Genomic DNA, 21,931 nt, shown 5'->3' with positions numbered 1-21,931 from the left:
GAAAAGAAATTAAAAGCAACTAAGAGCTTCTAAGGAAGAGGTAGATTAGTGAAAATAAAGATTTTTTTTCCCACTCTTTTTTATGAAATCATGTTTTAGATTTTAGGTTGGGTAATTATGTTTCTATCTAGAAAGAGTCATGATCAGATTGCTAGATATGTGACATAAAGAAGGATTAAGTCCAGAAAGTCAGATTCCTTTGTTTTTCTTCACAGAATGGCTGCTCACCTTCTATTTTTTGTGCTGTAACCCACTTTCCAAATGACGTTATTGCCATAAATAGATCAATGAACCCATCGTAATAAATCATTACCAGGTCTTCGAAAAATAAATCCCTAAAAGACTATAGATAGAATGTAGTTCTTAAAGAACTAGACATAAGAGCAACAGGTAAGACAAGTCCTTTTGGGAGAAGTTAAAGTGGCATTGCCACTGGCAGAGCTACTAGTTGATGCATGAAAGAAAACACACCTTAATATAAAGTAAGATTCTGATGGAAACATGAGATATTACCAAAGTCCAAATAAGTCCATTCAGTTACAATCAGAAAGAGGGAACTTATAGGATTCTGGCAAGGGAAGTTCTTTGGATAAACAATGGGGATGTGAAAGGCAGTTCACAGAAACAGAGCTCACAGTGAAAGAGAGAGAGGATTACAACATGGCATCCAACACCTGCTTTCCTCTCTAGAACCTGTTTTAAATTTCACACTCGAGCATCCCTGTTTCAGTTATTTACTTTCCTGCCATGAGATTTGTGGAGGACCCTAATAAGTAAATAAATAATGCAGTGACTCCGACAGAGACAAAGATCAGCGTGGAGAATAAGAAGCCACAGATTCATTGGAGGAATCGTTAAGAGGGTCAGAGACTGTTTTCAGCTCAGAAAGTCTATTAGTTCAACTTCTGAAGCCAAGAGGAGATTTTATGAAATCCAGTAGAATTTAAACCATGGGAAAAAGGAGAATAATAGCAATAAAGGTATTTTATCTAGTTAGCCCTTCTTGAAAATTCCACAAGCGAAGACACAATAGAAATATAATGATGGGTTTAATTCAGTAAGTCTGTGTAAGAAGGAATATAGCAAAGAAGAAGATATGATCACGGACAATTAAGTCTTGACATAAGATTTTTCTCTGATGTACCTATGATCTGATGAAGGAAGTGTAATTTGTAATCATCCACCCCAGGTTTTTTTGTTTTGGTTTTTTAGCCATTAATTTATGATACAAATAAGCAATGAGAAGGAACCTCAAACAGTGTCTTTGTTCTTCAGGTTTCATTTGAATAAAGAACAGTAACTTTAATCTTCTTCTACCCATATGTCTTTAATATGTTAGCCAATAGAACTAAAATCAAAGTTGCTTTAAATAGCTGTCTGAACTGTCTAAAGTAAACACAAAAAAGTGTTTAGCTAACATACAAATTGTCAATTTAATATCACCATTCTTTGAAATATTTTCCTTATGAGTCATAGTAACCAGATAGAAAAGCATTTGCAAAATAAAAAATAAACACAGGAAAATAAAGAAACTTAAAGGAAGATCATCTTTCCATGAAATAAATTCATTTCATAATATTAAAAAAATGGAAAGCAGCAGTTTCCAACACGTGCAAAAAAATAACATACATTACACATCTATATACATAAAAGTGTTCAGTAATATAAAAATATATAACAGTGCTGCTCAAAGATACAGATAGAAACATTCCAGATAAGAACAGAATTTTAAAAATCTGAAGTTTTCCCTAGGCAAAACTGTTTTTGCCTAAATTTAAAAACAGAAGTCAACAACAAGAAATATCTCAATAAAGGAGAAAGGAGAATCTCTTCAATAAATGGTGTTGGGCCAACTGGAAAGCCACATGAAAAAGAATGAAAGCAGACCATTACCTTACACCATGCACAAAAATGAACTCAAAATGGATTAAAGACTTGAATGTAAGACCCAAAACTATGAAACTTCTAGAAGACAGCATAAGCAATAGGCTCTTTGACATCAGTCTTAGCAGCATATTCTCAAGTACCATGTCTGACCGGGCAAGGAAAACAAAAGAAAAAATGAACAAATGGGACTACATCAAACTAAAAAGCTTCTGCACAGCAAAGGAAACCATCAACAAAATGAAAAGACAACCCAACAATTGGGAGAAGATATTTTCAAACCATATATCAGATAAGGGGTTAATATCCAAAATATATAAAGAACTCATACATCTCAACAACAAAAAAAAACAACAATCCAAATAAAAAATGGGCAAAAAATCTGAACAGAGATTTCTCCAAAGAAGATATACAGATGGCCAACAGGCATATGAAAAGATGCTCAACATCATTAACTATCAGGGAAATACAAATCAAAACTACAATGAGATATCACCTCACTCCGATCAGAATGGCTATAATCAACAAGACAGGAAACAACAAGTGTTGGAGAGGATGTGGAGAGAAGGGAACCCTCGCACACTGCTGGTGAGAGTGTAAACTGGTGCAGCCACTATGGAAAGCAGTATGGAGTATCCTCAGAAAATTAAGAATAGATCTACCATATGATCCAGCTATTCCACTGATGGGTATTTATCCAAAGAACTTGAAAACACAAAGGCATAAAGATATTTGCACCCCTATGTTCATTGCAGCATTGTTTTCAATAGCCAAGACTTGGAAGCAACCTAGATGCCCATCAAGGGACGAATGGATAAAGAAGATGTGGTATTTATACACAATGGAATACTACTCAGCCATAAGAAATTATGAAATCCAGCCATTTGTGACAACATGGATGGACCTTGAGAGTATTATTCTAAGTGAAATAAGTCAGAGGGAGAAAGTCAAATACCATATGATCTCATCCATAAGTAGAAGATAGAAACAATGACAAACACACACATAGCAATGGAGTTTGGATTAGTGGTTACCATAAGGGAAGAGGGGGAGGGTAAAAGGGGTGATTAGGCTCACGTGTGAGGTGATGGACTATAATTAGTTTTTGTGTGGTGAACATGATGTAATCTACACAGAATTCGAAATGTATTATGATGTACATCTGAAAGCTGTATAATGTTATAATCCAATGTTACTGCAATAAAATTTTAAAAAACACTTAAATTTCAAGGATAAATAAGCAATCCAAGAAGCATCCTAGAAGGAAAAAAAATAAAACAATGTTAGCCTCAGGCTTTTCCTCTGCAAAAATAAATACCAGAATGTAATTATATGCAAAAAAAAAATCCTTCAACTTCAAAACCAGTATTTCACGGATTAATTTTATGCTAGCCAAGTTACTCTTTACATCAAAAAGGAAACTGGAAGATATTCTAAAATCTGAAAGATTCAAAATATTTATCATCCTATTATTTTCTGAAGGAATCATATTTTTTTAGTATGAGTATATCCCATGCAATATTTGGGATACACTTATACTGAAGTAAAATTTATTGTTTATCTGAAATTCGTATTTGACTAAGTGCCCTGTATTTGATCTGGAAACCCAGATTATGCATAAGTGAATTAGACTGGAAAAAAAAGGAAACAAACTGGTTATATAAGGAATTTTTTAAATAGCTATGAATTTAGGCTACTATGTAGAAACTACCATGTTGAAGTCACCATGGTAGTACCAAGTAGTAAGCACCTCTTAATTCCAAGACGTCTAGATCCCCTGTGTGGTTCTAAACTAGGGGTTTTCCAACACAGCCAGGGACTGATAAAAACATATGGGAGAACCTTACCCTATATCATAGTCAGCTATTTGGAGCTGACTCCAAATGTTGGGAATTTCTTCTACCATCTAGAAGATTGGGTTGTGTCATTGCTTCATCTCAGACAAAAATGCTGATAGAATCTAACTCTTTATGTAGCACATGAGTCACCTGTATTCTGGCCATACAAAGTACAGCCTATATTCTCTTCTTTTCAAATCGAATGTTCCTGAGATCTCAATGCCTAACTTAGAATTGAACTGGGTGGGTCTGCATCACCAGGTTATGTCCCCTTCCTCAAGGGACTGAAGTTTTTGACATCTTTCTCTGTTTCCTGATGACTCCCTCTCCCTAAGCACAAACTCTCTTTGTTCCCAGCATGCACTGCAACACATTACCCTCCTGGGTGGAACAAGTGCCAAACTATAGAAATAAATAAATAAGAACTCCAACCAACAACTACTGCAAAAACTCACTATATAGTCCATATCATAATAAAACATCAAGCATAATGGCAGTTATGAATGTGCATTAAACCAAGAAAGTAAACCAAAACTAAATTCCGGGAATTTCACTTAATTAATGTAAAATTCACTTTAGTATTCATGTATTATTGTATTGTAGGAGAAATAACACTCCAATATTACTTGCTGTTTGTATCTTTTGTTCCAAGATTGTATTAAAATTCTAACCTGCAGCTTTTTGAATTTATAACTATAATTTAACCATATTCAAAAATAACTCAAAAAGATCAAACGCTTTCTATAATATTGTACATTGCTAATTGATTAGATAACGATGATCCAGAAACTCTAAATTTTTAAGTTTAAATCACTCAACATGTACTGATCACCTGCTTTGCACGTAGGACTCTGCTAAGATCTTTGGAGAAATCAGATACATGGCACTGTAATATGATCTTCCTTTGAATTACAATCTAATTATCAAAATAGGAAAGTACTATGATATAAATTAAAAATGTCAAAATGTAAAATACTTTCAATGACAGTACAATATTTTCTGAATTTTTCAACTAACTCTGGCTCTCGATATCTCCTACACATGTGCTTTTTAACAAAACAAAAGTGTCATGAGAAAAGTTAATTAAGGATGGAATTAAGAATTCAGCAATGCAGTTTCACCCTGCCATGCTTTCCTGAGATGAGCTCTTCCTAATCCTGCATATGCTTTTCCTCTTGCCCCTTTTGCGTAACCAGGTTTGCACAAGCCATAATTACTACAGGGTTTGCTGCATGGCTGCTGTATCTGTATGTGCTATTTTTTGCAACATCTCTCACCTTTTTACAGCTGATGAGTTTGTCGTCAAATATCTGCATGCTCAATTCCGTTCTGTCAGGTTCAATTAACTACTGCTGGGAACAATATTGGATCTCATGACCTAGTTGCTTCTCCATCTCCTTAGTGATTGCCAAATGGAACAAATACCCATAATCGAAAATAAAGACTAAAGAAGTTATTTGAGCAGAGGATAAATTAAGGGATAATCTACTACCAAACAGGGTAAGGAAAGCATCAGCATGCAGAGAATGCAATAATCCCTTCTTAGAACTCCCTTGACCTTTTCCATGGCTCACATGCCCTCCATGTGCCCATAAGGGCCTCTAGCATTTCCATGCTTAAGAAGCTGTTTTCAGTTTTGCCTAAAATCGGGTGATTCTTTTGCTTCTGTCATATTGTCTTCCACTCATCCTATGCACTCAGAGGTCTATAGAAAATTTTTAAATTGAAAAACCTTCTAGAGCAAAAGGGTTATTGTGAACTGAGTAATTTAATTCTTTGACTCTGGAAAATTTTTAATTTTAAGGGCAAATGGAAATGTGCGTATCATGCTTCATGGTGTGATAAGGGACATTTGTCTATGCCCTTCAAAAATATGTGTTTCATGGGGCTGGCCCCGTGGCCGAGTGGTTAAGCTCGCGCGCTCCGCTGCAGGCGGCCCAGTGTTTCGTTGGTTCGAATCCTGGGCGTGGACATGGCACTGCTCATCAAACCACGCTGAGGCAGCGTCCCACATGCCACAACTAGAAGGACCCACAACGAAGAATATACAACTATGTACTGGGGGCTTTGGGGAGAAAAAGGAAAAAAAATAAAATCTTTAAAAAAAAAAAAAATATGTGTTTCATAATGCAAAAAAGAATGAAAAAACTTTTAATAGGTCAGTTTTATTGCACTATCTCACTGTGCTCAAATCACATTGGTTGGTCCTTGTGTAAGTATTCATAGCCAGAAACCCCCCTGTCAATGTTAATATCCCAAATCAATTACACTGTGAGTAAAACTCAGGCTAAAACTCACTGTGAAGCAAGAAAACATAATAATTTAGTGCAATAAAAACTTCATACTTAGCTATAAAATTCCAGGATTTTAAAGTGCTCTAGTTGTTTAATTAACGTAAATAATCAAACATAGCTCAGGCCCAAACTCCCTCCTTTCACTCAACAGTATGATTTTTATCCAAATTATGCTATGACTGTCTCAGGTCCTCATTCCAAAACACTGCAGCAGAATTGACCTTAGAAAGTCAGTTTCCACAGTGAGAAAATTTCTAAGCTCCTTTGACCATATTTCAAAGGAAAAAAAGAAACCAATCTTCTTTAAGAATAATGACTTCTTTTTTTAACTTCGTACCATTCAAATAGTTAAAGAATCACTTAATTTACAGATACAATGATGATACACCAACCTAAAGAAATCCACAGTTTTGTTAAAAAGCAAACAAAACAAACAAAAACAAATAGACTGCATATTTAAGAAATTCTTTTCATGAGAGAACTCGAGGGTTATAGACAAAGTCTAAGTTCTGGTGTCCAAGCTGACAGAAAACATTATTTGATGAAGATTTTTATAAAGTTCCAACAAATGCAACAATCTCTACATGAGTCTGACGTTTATTATAGTCAAGCCCAAATGACTTTAAAAGAAGCAAATTCAGGACTCTCCATCAATGAAAGATTCCTATTTTGTAAATCTGATCTTTCAGTTTTTTCTACATGGTGGAATATTGCAAAGTTCACAAGAAGAAGCAAATGGTATTGGAAGCCGTGGACCTCTTTGAAAAGTCTCCCCAGGAGCAGGGCAGATAGGCGCCTGCCGTCAGATACATCATCCTACTGTGATGTTAATAAGATGAAGGATACCAGTACAAAAAACAAAGTAATTATAGGGGGAGGAAAATACTTTCTATTTCATGGACTGCCTCTCCATGCAGCCTGCGCTTCAAGGCAAGTGCTTTTGTTATCCTAAATACACACGTTAATTAAACGTGCCTTTAGAATTTTGCCCTTCATTAATAGGTCAGAGGAGAGTCACGAAAGGGAAAAATCACTGCCAATTGTACAAGTTACTAGAAGATGCCTGACCTCTAAACTTCTCAGTTCTTTTGTTCTGCCTTTCAAGAAAGTTGTTTTCCCACCAATTTTTCAAATACACGTCACAAACGTCAATGCCAATTGGTTACCAGAAACAGCATGTAGATTAAAGGGGTAATAGACTAATTGGACCATTTTATGTGCACCTGGAAGTAAAACAAAGAAAATGGAAATAGAATATAGCCATGGAATTCCTATAAAATTTATTTGGCTCTTCACTGATTCTCTTCTGTAGGAAATTCATGTCTGAAAAGAGATCGAGTCACCCCTGGCAATCAGCCAAGTGGGAAATTCTGTATTTAGTCTTTCTAAATTGTCACAATAATCATATGATTACTTAGCTTAATATGGTTTCCTGAATATATAACTGAAAAGGAAAGAACTGAATTCTGATTTGCTGAATCCAAGAAGGTCTGAAATTCTAAAATGAAGCTCTCGTGCAGAAGCTTGGCATGAGTACATTTCCCTAAATGTATCAAGTGAGAAGCATGGAGATTGTCAAGAAGTAGGGATATTTTGCAAAAGGAGCAAAGCATGTATCTAGATCCCTAGTTGGTTTAACTAATTGGTGTGGAGGGAAGTAAATTAGTGTCCCTAATGCACATAGTTCAAAGCCTGACAACATGGGAGCGCATAGGTTATGATCTGATGCTACATAATAGTAGCTGTGCCTTAGACGAACATTCTGGAAAGAAGTTAGATAAAACAAGCATGTGTCCCCGACCTTAAGAAGAATCCCTTCTAGAATACTGTTTCAGCCCTCTGCATATATGATTTACTTGATATTTGCCTGCTTTCCAGAGCTTAGAAAATAGGGTGTTTTTTTTCAACGATAGAGAAAGTTTGAGCCACAGAGACGTAAACTGCTACAGATAATACATGAAAAGTAGTGCTAAATATGCCATAGACTCTCTCCCACAATTCTTCAAGAATGTGCTCTGTGATATATAATTGCTTCGTGGAGTCAGGCTCAGCGGAGGAAAAGGCTGGGGGGTACACTCAGGGAGAAGACGTGAAAGGGAACGCCATTCTTTTGGCAAGTCTCTTATTTCGCTCTTATTGCAAGGAAAGCACATCCAGTCTGTACAGATGTGGAAAATGTCCTTAGAATAGAAAATCTTGGAATTGGAAAAGAAAGCAGTGGTCACCTAATCCAATCCCTCCCCATGAGCAGAAAATGACCGTGAAAGATCCAGGATTTTATAGCACTCAACACATCAAGTGATGAAGAGCTCTCTGCCATTGACAGGCGCAAATATTTTTGGACAACCGTGACTGTGAGAAAGTACAACCTTTTACAGAACCACTATCTCCTGCCTGTGGCTTCTCTCCATTGGTTTATTCCCTAGGACTTAATCCAAAATGCTGATGAAAATATTAAACAGGGAAGAGTCAGCGGCCTTCCTCCAAATACGCAATGATCATCTGGTCGACACTCATTGCTTAATCACCTAAGGCTCACCTAATTGTACCAGCCTCTGTGTGAAAGTGGCTCCCTGAAATTCCTGAGCTGCACTGTAACAACCCCAACAAACTTCAGCAGAGATTTGGCAAGACCATTCTGAGCAATTTCAATTTGGCTGTGAGTTATTAGCACTTTCTCTTTTAAGTATCAGCAGACCATCTCTTCTAGAATTTGGCTCGGCATAGAGGAAGGGTGCCAAAGCTGATTTCATACACTTCTCAATGTAGTCAGGGTTAACCCTAGACCTGCTTAAAAAAAAAAAGTTCTAATCTCAGCATCCTTATAAAGTTATAATTATGCCACAGCTTGAACAATTGAGAGGAGAAACTGATTTGACACTCAGCAATTCCACATGGGACAAAATCTCTTATGAGACCATTTACGTTTTTAGCGATGTCTTAGAACATTGTAAAACAATGACAACAAAACATAAAAATTGCACTGGAAGACCAATGCTTTAAGATACTATTTTAGATATATTTCTACAGAATGTACGTATCGACCACTTTTTACTTCAAGCTCTTCCCTTAGCTTCAGCACCTCTACTCTCACTGTTCTCCAAACTTCTATGACTTCTGTTAGTCCTTTTCACCATCTTCTCTTCCTCCAACTATCCTTTATTATTGAGAGTGTCCTCATTTTCTCTACATTCTTTCCTTCAATAATGTCTTCTCATAGCTTCAGCAACTACCGAAAATCCAGTAACTCCCCAAATCTGTATTCCAGCCCTAAGCACCCCCTGGAGCCATGGACTCGTGAGTCTAAAACCCCATCCTCTCTCATCCCTGCCTTCAGATCATGCTGGTCTCTTTCTGGGTTGCCCTTTCCTCCCACCTTTCCCGCTGACGTAATTTGCTCACTCTTCATAGTGCAACATAAATGTTCAATCACGCATATTAACTGGCTAATACTCACTGCACTATATCTGCTATATGGGTGCTTTTCTCATCCCTACACCAGAAGCTTCTTGAAGGCAAGAACCGTATCATATTCATCACTATATTTCTAGGACTTATAACAATGAACGAATTATACTAGGGGCTAAATGAAATAGTTGAATTAAATAGAATATGAAATGAGTTTCTCATGAAGCAGTGAAGGTGCTGGTACTTACAACTCAATCACTGAATATATAAAGCAAGTGCTTTTCCACAGGAGTATTTGGTGTGCATGTCTACAAAGCATGCATGGTTTATCCCATCAATGGCCTGTGCTTAATGCTCCCTAGGTCCCGAGGTGTGGTAATCTGTGAAAGCACTGTACCAAACTTAAATTCCTAGCATGAGTGCACAGATAATAGTATCTGAAGCCAGACCTTTGCCTTTCTCTTAGAATAACCCGACTACCACATTCTCACAGTAAAACAGAATATTTGTCAAAGTTCGCACGATTTCTTAGTGAAATATTCTGCAAGGTATGAAATGTAGCCACCTCTAAATAAATAAATTGTTGCCTAGCATCCCAAAGTAAAACTGAGCGAGAACCTGTATCTTTTTAATGCAAATTAACATTGAGAATGTTACGTCCCCCAGTCCTTCTTGTGTTTTCTAAATTCACAAGATTAAATGCTCCGAGTGTTTGTTTCACGGGCTCTAGATGTTCATGGCAGTGTTGCAGTGAGAACCACAATAGCTCACAGAGGACTCCAGGGCCTCAAGTGGCCACAGAGAAATGTGCGAGGAGTGGTTGCAGGGACAAGAGGTAAGGGCAGATGCTGAAATGATAAATGGAGCAAATTTTCCAGTAAAAAGAATGAAAAGAGAAATTCGTAGCAAGAGGAAGAACCCGAAAGCAAAGGAAACTCATAGGACCATATGAGACAGAATACCCCTCCTGGGGCATGGCACCGTAATAATGGGAAACACACTGAAGTAAAAAAGGATGAAGGCGTTAGGAACTAAGAATGACTCTCTGCTTCAGCTGCGTGCTGGGCCTGGGCTGGCTGCTCTACACACTGGCTCCTTTTTATAAATGAAATATTTATTTTGAGAATAGCAGCTTCCTCTCTAATAAATTTTATTATGGACTGAATGTTTGTGTCCCCTCAAAATTCGCATGTTGTAGCCCTAACCTCCCACGTGATGGCATTTGGGAGGTGATTATGTCTAGATGGGGTCACAAGATTTGTGACCTTACAAGAAGAGGAAGAGACCAGAGCTCACTCTCCCTCCCCGATGTGGGGCTACAGAGAGAAAGCAACCTCTGCAAGGCGAGAAAAGGGTTCTCACCTAGAACTCCACCATGCTGGTACCCTGATCTTGGATTTCCCAGCCTGTAGACCATGAGAAAGAAATATCTGTTGTTGAAGCCACCTAACCGATGGTATTTTGTTATAGCAGCCCGAGCTTACTACACAAATCTTATGTATGCCCCTGTATAAATAGCATTCTGCTATAAATGAAAGAAGTCCAACTAATGTTTCTCTGTACCACCCACTTCCTACTATAGAGATTCTTAAAAGTGATATCCAAATCATCTTATTACTTGTCTTTTCTTTAAATTATGCATATTTGCACAATATGCAAAATAAATGTGCATAGCATGGCAGAGGATGAACCAGGTTATACGTGAGTATAAAATATATTCATTAAGGAAAAAAATTTATCATGTAGGATCAGCAATATTAGTTGGGACAGTAAAATGAATATGTACTTATATATAATTAGAGGAAGTATTTCTTTCATCTTTCTCCATTCCTTTGGCACCTAAGTACACAAGAAATATTCTCTGAAGTCAATGAGCACCATCTACCAGATTTGGAGGACACGATGTTGAGAATAATTCAAAAGGAGTTCCATTTTCTAACTTATGGATCGATGCCTTAAGAATTAACAATGTACAACACAATAGGTAAAAATGAACAATGTAATAACAAATCTTCATGTGCCATTATATGACCTTGGGTTTCTCATAATTATGTCCTTTCTCCAAACCTCCTTAAGGCTCAGGTACACTCAAAACAGTACTTACCAACAACAGCAATATTTTACATCATAACCATGTGAAATAGTAGCAACGTAGATGAGAATATAAGTAAAGGTTATCTGTAACAGTTTCCCATGATGCTTCATAAAATGATACCTTTTTAAAAAAATATATCTCAAGGTACATAATATGCAAATACATAAAGATAGAAGCTTCTGTTTGAGAAAGCTCCAAGTGATGAGAATGAGGGCTGCTGTTAATTGTTCCATATGACACTAGTAACCCTCTGAAATCTGAGGGCCCTGGACATTTTTAACGTTATTTTCCAGCTTTCAGTGGTCAGAATGGAAGGAAATCCACAGCAGTTCCACTCCCAGTTCGATAACAGCCCCCTGGAGCCCCTGCTCAGCCTCTGTCACGAAGGGATAAATTGGCTGTACTCCATTCTCTTCTACCCCACACCTTTTCCACTTCTGAAGAGGAGAGTTGTAGATGCCTAAGACCAAAGTGAACATTGTCACCAGCTTCTAATCAAGGTGTTTGTTTGCTTTCTGCAACATAGATTAGCCCCAGTTCCGTCTCCAAAAGGAGACCTTTCCTAATCTGCTTGTCATTGTTGAAGGCACCACCATCCTCTACTCCCCACATCTTTCGAGCACAGGTTGACACCATTTCCCAGTTAGCACAGTACTGAATCCCTTATGGATTTGCAAAGAACATTAAAGAATAATATTACCATGGCTGCAAGCACAGAGAGGAAGTGCAGATGCTAAATCTGCAGCCCATTGCCATTTCCTTTCATAACAACTTGCAGTTGTGCAAATTAGTATATCTCCTGAATGCCTTGAAAGGAGCAGATATGAGTTTAGTGGGAGTTGTGGCTCATTGACTTTAGTGAGAGCGTATGACTCAAATCCTCTGAGTTTTATCAGGGGATGAGTTAGGTTAGGTTAAAGCAAACCTTGGAGCATAATTTGATTGGTTTTTCCTCCATCAGTGATGGATGCTTGATAATCACTTTCTGCCTATTATATCAATAAATCAACTGCAATTCAATTTTAATCTGTAAATAAAGTTAAATCAGGGCTATGAGGATATTACACGCCTGCATTAGCTACTTAGAGGTGTCATTACTGTCTGTGGTTATTGAGCCGAATGTCGTTGTTTGAGTTTTGAAGTTCTAGTTTTAAAGAAGCTGAGACGAATTGCTGAATGTTCTTACAAGAAACGCCATACACTCTGGGAAATTCGTACCTGCCTGAAATTGCAAACATAAATTATATAATATCAGAACAAATAAGGATTTCTAGCTTCAAGCACCAAGTGATATTATCTTCTGATTGTCAGTAGGCATGCAGGGAACACAATATAGAATAAAGCTAAATGCTCCTTGCAGAGAAGGGGAAAAAAATGGGCTAATACTCCCATCTCAGCCTGAGAAACTAAAGCTAGAAAAAAATCCAGTCTGTCAACCTGGCATGCTGGACTGTACTCACTTGGACCTCATCACAGGGCAGTTTTATAGCACCTAGTACATTACGGTGCTCACTAAATATCACAGAGCACTACTAACCACTTCGCACACGTGGCAAGGCACTGTGGGCTCTAAGTCTTTGACATCGTGGGACAGGTCTGCATGAATGCGAAGCGCAGCAAGCTGGAGGAAAGCAAGCGTCAGCCCGGGAGATGCAAAGAGAGGCTGGCCAAACCTCTGCGAGGATGACGAGAGAAAGGACAGCCCAAACGATGGCGACCACTGCCTTTGGCCTGTTTGTGTTGACGGAACAATTCCTCAGCCTTCTGTGACTAAAATCTACTAAGAAAATACCACAGCAGGGGCCGGCCCCATGGCCAAGTGGTTAAGTCTGCACACTCCGCTTCAGCGGCGGAGGATTTCACCTGTTGGGATCCCGGGCACAGACCTAGCACCACTCATCAGGCCATGCTGAAGCGGTGTCCCACACAGCACAACCAGAAGGACCTACAACTGGAAGATACAACTATGTACTGGGGGGCTTTGGAGAGAAGAAGAAGGAAAAAAAAAAAGATTGGCAACAGATGTTAGCTCAGGGCCAGTCTTAAGAAAACAAAAGAAAATACCAGGGCATAATTTTATACCACTCATGTTTGACTCACCAGATTTCATGTCAAGTTACTGAGAAGTAAACATTCCAGAATGGTATTTTCCATTTAAGCTGGGTTATAGAAGTCATGCAGACACATTCTGAACAGGAATATATATACATATATATATATATATATTTATCACATGAATAAAAAATATTAAAAGAAATCAGCCTTAACCCCTGTTAAAAAGCTGAACTGAGCACATTTACGCACCAAATTAAATGTGGACAAGACTTCATATGGATTTCAGCATATTAACCAGAATTTACCTTAAAAAGAAAAATAGATCTGGACAGACAATGGACTTTTAATATAAATGTAATTTTCCTATATCCTGTTTAACTTTTGTGTTGTCAAAACCACTTCCCTTTGAACCACTTATTTAAATTAAATCATCAAGCCTTAAATATGTTTTTGTAAGTTTGCTTGGTTATATTATGGGAAAAAGTTGAGGAAAAGAGAGCTCACCACCAGGTTACTGGGCACCAATGTCAACAGACTGAAAGTCCAGTTCCACTATTAAAGCAGCAAAGAAAACAAACACTAATTCGTATGCAGAGTCCACAGCACAGGATAGGAGAGCTGAAGGAAATCAAGGAGTAGACCTAAAAGGGATTCATGCATCTGCATCTGCTTTTCTGGATTATGTGTCAAAACGGGTTCGTGAGTAAATCCTGAGAGCATGTGGTGGAGACACATGCTTTTATCTCAGGGTATGAAAAAAATGTGAAAGGAAATGAAAAAAATTATAGATAGACAGTTGGAGATAGATATATATGGGATGTACACATGGAAATAGATATATAATAGAGAGAGAGAAAACAAGCATCTCAAGATATGATGATTACATAAATTACAAGGGTTCAAGTGGCCCACTCCACAGCATTCAGGAAAGAGTGTTAGAAATAGTTACATCCAGCTTATTTCACAGAAATTCCTGGAGTTGACGCCACTAAGTTCACATTCAGACTCTGCATGAGTATGACTCCCTTTCAAAGTTTAATCAAAATAGCCCAAGATTCAAAACAGCATTTTAAAATCAAATTATAAATAGGATCATAAGAAATGTCCTGAAGCTGTGCCTCCCGAATCGTCAAGGTCACATTAAGCTATGACTTGGTCCTGTTTTAGTCTCAGGCATATTCAGTTTCACGGACTGGAACACACTGTTGAAAACTAAAGCTTTGCTAAGCCACTAGCAGTTTTTCATTCATCAGTGGGAGGAAGGTGAACTCCACAGACAGAAGAACCACTCCCAGGCACCGCTCACTCCAACAACATTCAACAAATGCATATTGTGTGATTTCCCACGTGTGAGACTCATTACCCAGAGCTGTCAACACCTCCTCCACCCACTGGCAGTCTTAGTCAGCTGTCAAGCCCATCCCTTATATCCCCACCCCCCCCACACACTGATTTCAAGTCTTGGGAAAATGTACCGTTCTTCAAAATAAGATGGGGCCCCTTCTCACATACAGTAATTTTCAGTTAGCTAGCATGTTAACTTTGCCAGAAAACTCCACAGCTTTAACTAATTTTGGAAAACTGGTATTTAACAAATTCATTCCTATTTTGCTTATCTGGCTTTCCATACACTCGTGAGCAACCACAGCTTATATTCAAAATCTTCCATTCTCCTTCCTGGGACAAGTGCCATATAAAGAGAATCAATATACAATCTCCTTTCAGAGAAAAGGATATGATAATGTCCTCTGTTTCACGACACTAGCCACCCATCTTTGTCAAGTGTGGAACATTAACGAAAGTGGAAATGTCATATTCCATCTATGTGATAGAACAAACTGAGAAAGGTTCTAATTTCTCTTTACCATTAGACAAGTGGGCTTTACTCTGATATAAGGAAGTTAACGAGTAAAGGAGATTGAAATCTTTCCATTGGAGACTGCTCCATTGTTGCCCAGATGTCTCAGCACTACTAGAAATAATGATTACTTGCTTACAACTAAGCTGATATATATCATGCTTTTATTAATTTTTCCTTAAAAGAAGAATAGAAGTAATTCATCAACTGAGTAATGGCTCAAAACCTTAATTTTTACCACAGTTGTAGAATGTAAGTGTTGGAAGGGCCTGTACACAGCATCTTCTCCACGATAATAACCGTGACAAGTTGTGATTCAACTTGTCTATGGTAGAAAAATACTTCCCAGAAAACTCGATCATATCTTTGGACAACCTTAATCATTAGAAGTTCTTTCCTTTAACCAAAATGTTAACAGTAGTTACCCCTAGGGAGGTTGAATGAGAAAGAGCTGTGAAGAAGGCTTTCACTTCTATATTAATTGAATTTCTCGAAATGATAATGTATTAGTTTGTAACTCAAAATAAGTAAATAATAGGTGTTTCAAAATTTGGCTTCATTTACTTTCCACTCATTTATCTCTGTTTTCCCTAATAAGGACTCCAAGAAGCACAGATGAAACTCTTTCCATTTGGTCCCGTGAAGACAGTCTCCTCAGTCTTTCCTTGTCTATAAAGAACGGTCGTACTTCCTCCACAAGACATTTTGTTGAGTACTGTTGGGAGAAATTCTCTGTGGTCTCACATTTCTGCACATCATGCGAACAGAGGTATTTACTGCCATTCTTCCAGACGATTTTTTCGACAATGTTTTCATAATGAAGAGTCTTAGAATATAGAAACAATGTCTCCCTCTGGAACAGAAGGCAGGCATCCTTACCACCCATTATAAAAGATTTGGTTTCCCTAGGCTTATGGTTCCTCTCCTGTAAAAGAACCCACTATAAGTACATGTGTTACTTGGTCCTCTTTGCATTGCCCTGTGGGAACTGAGGCTTGGGGAACAGGCACCAGAAAATCCAACATTCCGGGTACTACTATTGCTTTTGACAATAAAATCCTTTATTTCTGACCCAGGAGTCTCCTGCCTTCTGCCAGCATTCATGAAACTGTCAGGCTAGCAAATAAGCTTGCAAGGATGGTAAAATCTCAACCTTTCCCAGCTTCTGACAGGTACTGTACACAGTTGAATTGAAAATATGTTCTTATTCTCTAGGAGACTATAATTTTAAAATGTCATACTTGTAAATTTTTGAATGAGATATAATTGGAGAAGCTTAAAACTATATTTGAACACTTTAAAACTAAGGTATAAAGAAGGAGCAGAGTTATAGTGGTCAGAAAGTCTGCTCAGCAAAAACTAAAACAGAATCATCAGATATATTAAGGAAAGTTGGAGTGTCCTATGATTGTGAAAGGAGCATTTTTATTTCAATGATCTAAGATAAACTTGAAGAGCTTTAGAAATGGCAATATTTTATCCCCATAACCTGTAACTCAAAAGCTCCTAAACATCTTGCCTTTTCTGTTTGTCTAGAGGATGCTCATGAATCATATCATAGAAACAGCTGCTCTTCCACTCCATGTCCCAGCTACTACACAGTGAACCCCTCTGGTCTTCTGAGGTCTGCTTATATAGCTCCCTCCAGAAGCCATTCCCTAGGGTCCCTGTGGGGTGAGGTGGAGGGATGGCAACAGCCAACTCCAATGACTTGGAAGACAAATTTCAGTCACGCTTTGTGACTGCTGAGTCATTTCCCTTCTTCAGTGAGCACTTGGGGAGCTCAGATTTCTTCAACTAATTGAGCACTTAATATACAGCTATAAATTAATCACATTGAAATGGTACTGATTATTTCATTAACTCCAAACCAATCCAATCTAAATTGTCGCTTCTTTAGATCTCAACTGCCAAGTTTCTTCTTTATCTAAAAATATTGATTCTGATTTAAAATATGCTTTGAATTACACATGCAGATAAATAAAGATTCAGTTTCTGTCGAACTTTTTGGAAATACAGCTGAAGGAGGTGTGTGTTTCTGATCCATTTTTTTTCCTGCAGCATATACGGCAGTAACTGCAATTTGTAGTCATGTGAATAAAGTGAGGTCAGAACACATTTTCATCCCACTGGTCCCATGGCAGACTGATGAGTAAAAAAGCTCTTTGCTCTCCTATTTTTCTCTTTCCCCTGAACGTCTTGACTGGCAGGCTGGTAGATAATCCTGTTCAGAGTTAATGTGTAGTAACAGGATTGAGGGGAACTGACTTAAGAGGCTTTCATCTGGGTTGGGACATATCGATGCCATATTTAAAGATGCTCTCTCTGTTCACCCTTGTGAAGATAAATGTCTGAACATTGAGCTTAAAAGCAAACCGGAGAGAGGCACTCAGAGATGGGTGATGAATTCTCGAACCGTGGGAAGGAGCCTTTGCCAAAGAGGCATGTTGCTTTGTAAAGAAGTGCAGTGTAAAAGAGAATGGAAAAAATAATTAAAATGCTCTTCCTTCTCTGGTCTGTGTTAGCTGGAAACCAAATTCTTAACGTGTGTAGAGGAAACTCAGCTATTTTAACTCATGAAGAGGAGTCCTTTTGAACAACAAGGATGATGGGATTCATACTCCTCTGCCCAATAAAATAGACCAAAATCCTGGCTGGGTAATATATTTGGCAATTCATCAGCTACTACCCTGTGCAGAAGCATCTATAATCATAAAATACTATTCCAGTCTTTTATCAGCATTTAACATGATAGTCACTCTTATCTCAAGAGTTGGAATATATGAATCTCAAAAGTAAGGGACTGTCTAATACATCTTTGTTTTCTTTCCCTTCAAAGCCTAGCTCCATGTCTTTTCATTAGGACAATCTCAACCAGTATATGTTCATGTGATTTGCTAGTGGTATTTGAGAGTTTGCAAAGTGGCCTAATGGTGAAATTTAAGCATTGAAGCAGAAGAATTTATAGTGAGGATATACCCTTCCCTTAAAAGCCATTAGTTATCCATTTGGTTTTCCCAAAGAGCCTGAGGAGACAGATGGCAAAAGGGTAGCATAGGTTTCATGGAAGTGAAAGTGGAGGGGCACCAACATCAACACCCCCTGGCTTCCTTGAGGTCTAGATCCCCCATTATTCTGACAATATCCAGTAGTCCCCCTTATCCACAGGGAATACATTCCAAGATGACCTAGTGGATGCCTAAAACTGTGGATAGTACCAAACACTGTATATACTATGCTTTTTCCTATACAGACATACCTATGGTAAACTTTAATTTATAAATTAGGTACAGTAAGAGATTAACAATAGTAACAAATAATAAAGTTGGCTTTGGGGCCATCATTAAGTAAAATAAGGGTTACTTGAACACAAGCACTGCAATATTGCCATAGTCATCTGATAACCGAGAGGACTACTAAGTGACAAATCTGCAGTAGCATATACAGCATGGATATGCTGGACAAAGAGATGATTCACATCCCACGTGGGATGGGGAAGGACAGCTCCAGATTTTATCATGCTACTCAGAATGGCATGCAGTTGATAACTTATGAATTGTTTATTTCTGGAATTTTCTGTTTAATATTTTCAGACTGAGATTGACTGAGGGTAACTGAAATCTCAGAAAGCAAAACTGCAGATAAAAGGGAACTACTTATTGTTCCACTCTACTGAATTGGAATGCAATTGCTTTTTATCAGTAAATAAATATTTTAACAGTATCCTTAAGGTATTCCTCCATGCAATAATCTGACCTACTGTATCCTCAGGATATGTATGTGCTCCTTGAATTCTCTGAATAAATATACATTACTCATTTTGAAACTCTCTCACTACCAGTATTTGCTCTTAACTTCGGTGACTTGTTTCAAGGAGATGCCACTCCCCATTTTAGAAGGTATATTTTAACAATGCTAATATGCCTCAAAGCACGGCATGCTAATGTGCTGCCAACGACAAGAGATAACTTATATCATCACCATCTTTTTTCACAGGATATAAGTTGATTGTACCATAAGCTTCGTGAAAGCAGTCACCATATGTGTCTTGTTCCCTCTTGAGAACGAAGCACCTAGAATTGCACTTGATTCATGTAAGGCCCAATAAATTATCCATGAATGAATGAATGAGTTAAACCGATGTGATTACATTTGTGATTTTAAGAACCCTGAATTAGGCTATTTTACTGGATAGACTTATGCTACACCAAAATCGTCTTGGGAGTGTTTCTGTATAAGGCATTTCCTTCCTGGATTTCCTCCAAAACTCCAGCTCTCTGATTCTGACAACTTCAAATATCTTTAATGATTTCTTTAAAGAGCAATAAAACGGCAGGCTACTAAAAAGGAGATAACTGTACCATCCCTGCTCGTGAATGGACTTAGCAAGCATTTAAGGAGCCTTAACATCAATCTTCCACAGCTAGATTTATAACGCATCCATTTTATGAATTGCTTTGACTTAGATCCTAAAGCCCCTAGGCACAATTTTGCAGGCAGTTCCTATGACACACATACATTAAACTCAGAAGCAGGAAATATGATTTTCCTAGAGGCTGGTATTCACCTACTTTGATTATTCTGCATAGTAAGTCAGGTTATGTTGGCAGGTCATTATCTGATGGATATTGCCAACTATAGGAGAAAAACAGGGCAAAGGGGCCTTACATTGAATAAACTCAAACACATCTAAACCATGGGAAATATTTTATTAAACTAGAGGCAAAAATTAGAGTTAATACCTTCAGCATCTATTCTAGCCTAAGCACTGAATATTCATTTGTGCCTTTTTAGAGTATTTAAAGAATCCACGCTTTATGAAGAAAATAACACAGTTAAATGAAGTACTAGACTTTTCATTTTGCCTTTGAGATTGCAGATTGATTTGTTGAGGTCCTCAGGTCTCCCCGAATAGGTAACAATTTCTAAAAGACACAGACGTATTGGTCAAATGTGACCTCGAATGAGTTACCTATCACACTTCATCTCTTAATAGTACACAAATCAAATATCTTTACCACATCTGTATAATTTTTAAAACACTGTTTTGATATATTCTTCTTGATATGCATATTTGGCAAGCCCATCACCACTCCCTCCAAAAATGCTTTACAATTAAGTGTAATTGTAAATGAAATCAAAGGGTCATAGAGGTTTATAGTTGGTAGATACCGTGTAATCATCTTGCCAATCCTCCCTCCCACTGTATCTGTCATTATACCATGTCTGACAATTTCGGCTTTAATTCCCCCACATAGGGAACTCAGTAGTTAGCAAGATAGCCTACTCCATTACTAAGCAGCAGTACACATGAAAAAGAATTTCTTATAAAAATAACTTCCACTTCTACTGCACTTTATGTAATTTACAAAGTGTTTTTACTTATATCATCCCATTCTATCCTTATGACACCAAGGCCTAGTAGGAATTATTAATCCTGTTAAAAAAGAGACAACGAGCCCAAAATGGAGTCACTGTATGAGCCCCACATCAGCAAAACAAGACTTAATACCCAACCTAATTGCAGCTTCAGCCTCTCCCAGGAATGTAAGCTTTAACCAGTCAACCTGGAGTTACCTGGTCAGCACTAGTGAGGTAATCTGCCCGAGAGATCTCTTCCATTCCCCTCAGAAGGGTCACTTTCCTGAAACAATGCATTCTTTGCTAAGAATTTCCTTTTTCCATCTCTTTTCCACCTTTGAAAACCTTTCCTTTTCTACAGCTTGGCAGAGCTCCTTTCTGTTTGCTAAATGGGATGCTGCCCAATTCATGAATCATTGAATAAAGCCAATTTGACCTTTTAATTTACTCAGTTGAATTTTTGTTTTTAACAATCCCGTTTTCCAAATAAGAAAATTGAAGCTCAAAAATACACAAACATATAAAATAATAGAATGGTCTAATTTTCAAATTTCAAGCTATGAAACACAACAGTTTACAGATCTGATAAATATATGTCTTTGGCAACTGCCTTTATTCTCTCCAAAAGCAACCCCTGGCTTGAGGTAATATTGCTTATTTAGATTTTGATGAGGCTGCAGAATTAGTACATCCTTCAACCTGCGGAGGTCGGGGAGTATACTGCCACCAATGGATCAAGCATTGTGCCAGAAGAGCTGTTCCTACAGAGACCCCCTGGATTTGGCATGTGTATTTAAGATACACAAAGAACATATTAATGACTTATCATGTCTACAGAGCTAAGGATTGTACATTAGTAATTCTGATTCCACAAAACAGTAAGCTGAGAATTAGGAAATACCCTTTTGGGAGGCTCTTCCCAATATCTCATAAAGTGACAGGCAATAAATAGTATCTCAAGTGCAATCACCATCTTAAAGTGAACTTCAAAGAGTAGATTCCGTATTTTATAGTATTTTCCATCATCATGGGTATCCCTGAATGTGCAAGTACTGTTCTACCATTTAGCCAGGAGCTACATCCAGAGAGACGAGTCAAAAGTTTACTGATTTTCCATCTAGGGATACAAAAGAAGTCA

Source organism: Equus asinus, chromosome 10 (genome assembly GCF_041296235.1).
Source record: "Equus asinus isolate D_3611 breed Donkey chromosome 10, EquAss-T2T_v2, whole genome shotgun sequence".
NCBI lineage: Eukaryota > Metazoa > Chordata > Mammalia > Perissodactyla > Equidae > Equus > Equus asinus.
Note: the sequence above shows the minus strand (reverse complement) of the source record.